Source organism: Callorhinus ursinus, unplaced genomic scaffold (assembly GCF_003265705.2).
Source record: "Callorhinus ursinus isolate GAN/ISIS: 27379988/994484 unplaced genomic scaffold, GSC_fseal_2.0 scaffold10, whole genome shotgun sequence".
In the NCBI taxonomy this organism is placed as follows: domain Eukaryota; kingdom Metazoa; phylum Chordata; class Mammalia; order Carnivora; family Otariidae; genus Callorhinus; species Callorhinus ursinus.
In genome coordinates, this window is record NW_027397072.1 from 69,561,739 (window position 1) to 69,568,134 (window position 6,396).

The following is a 6,396-nucleotide window of genomic DNA, read 5'->3' on the forward strand; positions in this document are numbered from 1 at the left end:
TTAGCATAATACCCTCTAGTTCCATCCACATTGTGCAAATGGCAAGATTTCGTTTTCTTTGATGGCTGCTTAAAGGTATAGGATAATCTTGCAATGCTAACATACTAACCTTAAACCTGTGAATTTACATATCAAAAAGAATGTTGATCTGCATATAGTCAACCAACAATTGCCAGCACCAAAAGGTAAATAGTCTGGTTTGCTCTCATATTTATAATTTTTGCTACTGATTGATGTCCTAGTTCTGGACAAAACTAACCAATAACATATTTTTTGGCTGTATATTAAAATAATTTTTATTTGTATCATTGATAATATTTTACATTTGCACATTTAAATATTTGATTTTTTTCATATCCAATTAACCTAATGTCTAACTGTGCACATTTGTTTAAGAATTAGCCAAAGATATAGGTACTTGTTGGGGTATTGGAATAAAGCAAATATAAATGGTCCATTCAAGAACTGAACTCATGACTCTTGTATTACAAGCAGCATGAATGTCTATTTCAGCTAGTAGACAAATTCTGATAATAAATTATACAGAGTAAATCCTAACAAAAACTTGAAAGTTATTCCTGGATCAATATTATAGGTTAATAAATATTCAATTTATAGAAAGGAGGTAAGTAGGGAAGCTAAAAATACACTAAATGAATTTTTAGTTATTTCCCCATCCCACACCCTTTCTTACACATTGCTTAAAGAAACACTTAAATTGTCTTTTTATTTTTTTATTTATTTTTTTTAAGATTTTACTTGTTTATTTGAGAGATAGCTAGAGAGAGAACATGAGCAGGGGGGAGGGGTAGAGAGAGAAGGAGAAGCAGTTTCCCCACTGAGCAGGAAGCCCGATGCAAGACTCGATCCCAGGACCCCAGGATCATGACCCGAGCTGAAGGCAGATGCTTAACGACTGAGCCACCCAGGCACCCTAGCAAATTGTCTTTTTAAATAAAGATTATGGGGTGCCTGGGTGGCTCATTCGGTTGGGCGTCTGCCTTCGCCTCAAGTCGTTATCCCAGGGTCCTGGGATCGGGCCCGGCATTGGGCTCCCTGCTCAGCGGGAAGCCTGCTTCTCCCTCTCCCACACCCCCTGCTTGTGTTCCCTCTCTTGCTGTGTCTCTCTGTCAAATAAATAAATAAAATCTTAAAAATAAATAAATAAATAAATAAATAAATAAATAAATATAGATTATGGTGGCTCTACTTTGCAGAATACTATACTACCATGAATGTATTTTTATAAAATGCATATCTCCCACATATCCCCAAAATTTAGTGTTGGTTTTCAATGGGAAAAAAATAAATAGTACATCAAAGTATGAGTGACTGAATATTTACACCAATTTACACCAAGCTTTTAAAAACCAAGGTGAATGGAGAATTGGGGTAAAATTCTAATTATTCTATCCAATTAAAATATAATGTTAATATTTTTTTAAAAGATTTTATTTATTTATTTGACAGAGAGAGGCACAGTGAAAGAGGGAACACAAGCAGGGGGAGTGGGAGAGGGAGAAGCAGGCTTCCCGCGGAGCAGGGAGCCTGATGCGGGGCTCAATCCCAGGACCCCTGGATCATGACCTGAGCCAAAGGCAGATGCTTAACGACTGAGCCACCCAGGTGCCCCTAATATTTTTTTCTTATGTCAAATATAATGCCAGTTTATTTTGAAAATCTTTACCAGCAACAATTGAAAAAATAATGCATACTGTTAATAGTGAGATTATAGAAAAAACACTTATGATAAACTTGTTTCTTATATCATCCTTATTAAAGACCAATAGCATAACATTAATATTAAATTATAGGCTAACAAAGACATTTCAGAAAGAATCAAAGCCAACAAAGTTTAGGTTTGTAATACTCTGTGGTATAATTTGATATAAAGAAAGACATCTAGCAGATGGAATCAAATCTATCTTAATTAGTCTCACTAACTCTTTAATGGAGTTAGAAAATACTGGTTGAATTCTCGAGTATGGTCCTGGTGCATAGCTAATGTGTATTGCTGATAGTAGGGAAATCCAAATGCTGAGGATTCCATTTATCAAAGCAGAATAGATGGTATTAAGAATGATATATACACAATGGAATATTATGCAGCCATCAAAAGGAATGAGATCTTGCCATTTGCAACGACGTGGATGGAACTGCAGGGTGTTATGCTGAGTGAAATAAGTCAATCAGAGAAAGACATGTATCACATGACCTCACTGATATGAGGAATTCTTAATCTCAGGAAACAAACTGAGTGTTACTGGAGTGGTTGGGGGTGGGAGGGATGGGATGGCTGGGTGATAGACATTGGGGAGGGTATGTGCTACGGTGAGCGCTGTGAATTGTGCAAGACTGTTGAATCACAGATCTGTACTTCTGAAACAAATAACGCAACATATTTTAAGAAAAAAGAAAAAGAAGAAGATAACAGGAGAGGAAGAAAAGGGGAGTATGTCAGAGGGGGAGACGAACCATGAGAGAGGATGGACTCTGAAAAACAAACTGAGGTTTCTAGAGGGGAGGGGGGGAGGGGGATGGGTTAGCCTGGTGATGGGTATTGAGGAGGGCACGTTCTGCATGGAGCACTGGGTGTTATGCACAAACAATGAATCATGGAACACTGCACCAAAAACTAATGATGTAATATATGGTGATTAACATAACAATAAAAAAATTAAAAAAAAAAAGAATGATATAGGATCATAAGTTCCATTTTTATTTGAGTAAGGATCGACTCATGTCTAAACTTCTATAGGCTCAGAGGAATTCTCTTAGAACCTCATTTTCCTTTCCCCTTGTTGGGTCTGCTCAAGTAAACTTATCTGATCCTAACATGCTCTCCCTGAATTAAATAGAGCTGAACTTTGGGAAGAAAACTGAATGGTAGTGTTGAAGCATTATTGGATAGATGTGTTCTTTGTGAAAAGCTTATCTTTCATGGTTTTCTCTAAGAGTGCAGCAGAGGCACAACTTCCATTTGGAATTCTGTTGTCAGTCTAAGGGCTCATAAAAAGGAAATCAACTCACAAGACCTTTTATAACCCATTACTTCAAAAGAATTAAAATATTATTTTTAAGGAATCTACAGAAAGCACGTGTTCTACTGTGCCTTCCTGAATTAGACTCAGTTCCAATGGTCTGATCCCATGAAAATAATAAAATTAAACTTCTTATGCATTGTATCCCAGATGACTAAGAGAATCTGATGAGACAGTTTGACAGCAAATTGCTTCATTACTCAATAAATGAAAGCTGTACTCATTAAAGGTCAGTGTCCACTTTTTGATGCATATTAAGTGAGGAAATGTAGAAATCATCAACCTTAGCTTTTTCAGAGACAGCTACCTGTCCTGCTGATAATTGAACCTACTTTATCCCTAAGGAAATAACAAATGAATGTTAACTCCCAGCTCTATCTGTTTCTGCATAAACAAAAAGAGTTCCATGCTTTGCCAAGATTCTAGGTTCTAAACCTCTAGAGCAAAGGGGAAGACTCATTTTGCCACCTGCAAGCAAAAATTGTCCAAATGAGAATCCTGTTACTTATTCAGCAATGGCTCTGGGAATACACTCCAGATGTGTTGAATCCCTATTGACAAACATCTGCCTTCTGGTTTTATAGTTCAGCAGTGCACTATTACCTGCCCTAAGTTGTCTGAATTAGATGGTTCCCATTTCAAAAATGTTATGTAGTTACTGAACTCAGACCTACTTAGTATAAGTAAGTCTATACATTGAGGTTTGTGATCTTTCAAAAAAAAGTTTTGTTCCATCTTCTAGTGGTTTTGACCCTTTCTATAAACAATATCTTACCAAATATCTATAGAGTTCCATTCCTTAGAGTTAAGCATTTCTTTCTTTCATTGTATTAGCCCATGTCCTGGGAAGGGTGAACACTTTAAATTCATAGATACTTAGAGTGAATTGATTTACTCTCTGGTTTTCTTTCACATGAACCCAGAGCAGCAGGAAAGCAATTTTACATAGAGTCCACCCCTGCTGAATCTGATGTTTCTAATCACAAACAAATATATAGCAAAATGTTGGCTATTTAGTTATCAGGACAGAAAGGAAAAATGATCTTCCAATATGGTAGAAAGAGCTGGAACAAGATAATTTATTGGCACATTAATTTATGTGTGTTATTTTTCTATTCCCTCACCTCTAAAACACATGCAAATTCTAAGCAGGTAGCTAAACATTTAGAGATTTCTTCCCTTGTAGATTTGTACAAGGAGGGAAAACACAAGCTTTATTTACCTTTGGTAAAAGTTTAATTTTATTACTCCCATGATCCAGGAGTTGGAATGGGGTTGAAGGAAGAAAGAAAAAGCAGAAAAAGGAATGTGCTTGAAAGGAGGAAGAAAATAAGATTTTTTTCTCTCAGACCGTGAAGATAACAGAGATGTGTAGGACAAACATAGCAATGGAATTGTTTCTTTTTCTTCTCTTTTTTTCAGTTTTGAATGCCAGCTTACCATAACCTACAATTTACATAAGAAACCCTGAATTTACTCCCTTATAAAATGGAAAATATGATTTTTCAATATTTTAAATTAAAAAGCACCTTCACATGCATTTCTCTCCCAATCACTCATTAAAAAATAAGTTGATTGACATTCTCCAGTAATGGATAAAAGTCTGTTCCAGGACTGGGGCAGGTAAAGTAAAAGAATTCTCTTGGAACATCTCATTGCGCAAGAAAGAAAGGAAGTGCTAGAAGAATAATGGGGACCTATCAGAAGGACATAAAAGGATAATGTGAGCATCAGATTATATAATGAGTGATGAATTACAATGTATTCAGCAAAATAAGAATCCATGATTCCATACTGAAAAAAAATTAAACATTCTTAAATTCTTATATGGACTAGAAACAAAATAGCAATGATGAACCAATGGATATTAAATATGGGGACAAATCAACATCATGCGACTGTTGATATAATGCAGTAAGAAAGACACCATATCACTTTGTGGTATTACTGCCAAAAATAATACATAATCTGAATCTTATCATGAGGAAACATCAGACAAACCCAAACTGAGGTGACTTCAACTAGCTCATACTTCTGAAAAAAAAATATTTTAGACACAAAAAGGAAGTCTGAGTATCTATTCTAGATTAAAAAGACTAAAGAAGGGTGCCTGGGTGGCTCAGTCAGTTAAGCATCTACCTTCGGCTCAGGTCATGATGCCCGAGTCCTGGGACTGAGCCCCTCATCCAGCTCCCTGCTCAGCTGAGAGCCTGCTTCTCACTCTCCCTCTGCCTGTGTCTCCCTCTGCTTGTGCTCTCTCCCTCTCTCTCTATCAAATAAATAAATAAAATCTTTAAAAAAAAAGACTAAAGGGTGGCTGGGTGACGGACATTGGAGAGGGCATGTGTCATGGTGAGCGCTGTGAATTGTGTAAGACTGATGAATCACAGATATGTACCTCTGAAACAAATAATGCAATATATGTTTAAAAAGGAGAGAGAAGATAGTAGGAAGGGAAAAATGAAGGGGGGGAATCGGAGGGGGAGACGAACCATGAGAGACTATGGACTCTGAGAAACAAACTGAGGGTTCTAGAGGGGAGGGGTGTGGGGGGATGGGTTAGCCTGGTGATGGGTATTAAAGAGGGCAAGTATTGAATGGAACACTGGGTGTTATACGCAAACAAGGAATCATGGAACACTACATCAAAAACTAATGATGTAATGTATGGTGATTACACTTGATCTTAGCCAAAAGGCCAAGAAGCGATGTAATGTATGGTGATTAACATAACATAATAAAATAAAATAAAATAAAAAGACTAAAGAAACAGGACAAACAACTAAGATGCAATATGTGATTCGGAATCAAGTTCAAAAGTAGGAACAAAATAGCTATAAAATAAAATTGGGACTATAGATGAAATTGGAATATGGACTATAGATTAGGTAACAATTGTATCAATACTAAATTGTCCAACTTTTGATGATAATAATAATATGGTTATACAGATAATGCCCAGGTCTTAGGAGATACAAATGAATTACTAAGATGTAAAGAAGCACAATATCTCCAACTTATTCTCAGATAATCCTTATCAACAATGATAAAACAAATGAGACAAAAATAATTTGGGTAAGGGATAAATGAAAGTTCGTGTATAATCGTTACAAATTTTCTCTTATTTGAAACTACATAAAAATTAAAAGTTACAAGAAATATAGTGAGTTGGGGTTAATGGTCCTTAAAGTTTCCTTCCTTAAAACTTATGATTTTGGAATTAGTTTCATCATGAAAATTTGTCCAGTATTTCTCCAGGAAAAAATCACTCCTTCCTCTGAATTTATACCCTTACAGCCCTCCTCATGTTCCATTAATTCATGACTTCAATAATTAATTCATCAATTATTTATTG

At 35.9% G+C, this 6,396-nt stretch overlaps 1 pseudogene; it reads right to left on the reverse strand.

Annotated features, from left to right (window-relative positions):
- Window positions 1-5,623: 5,623 nt before the first annotated feature.
- Window positions 5,624-5,751, reverse strand: LOC112821735 (U2 spliceosomal RNA; annotated as a pseudogene).
- Window positions 5,752-6,396: the final 645 nt, after the last annotated feature.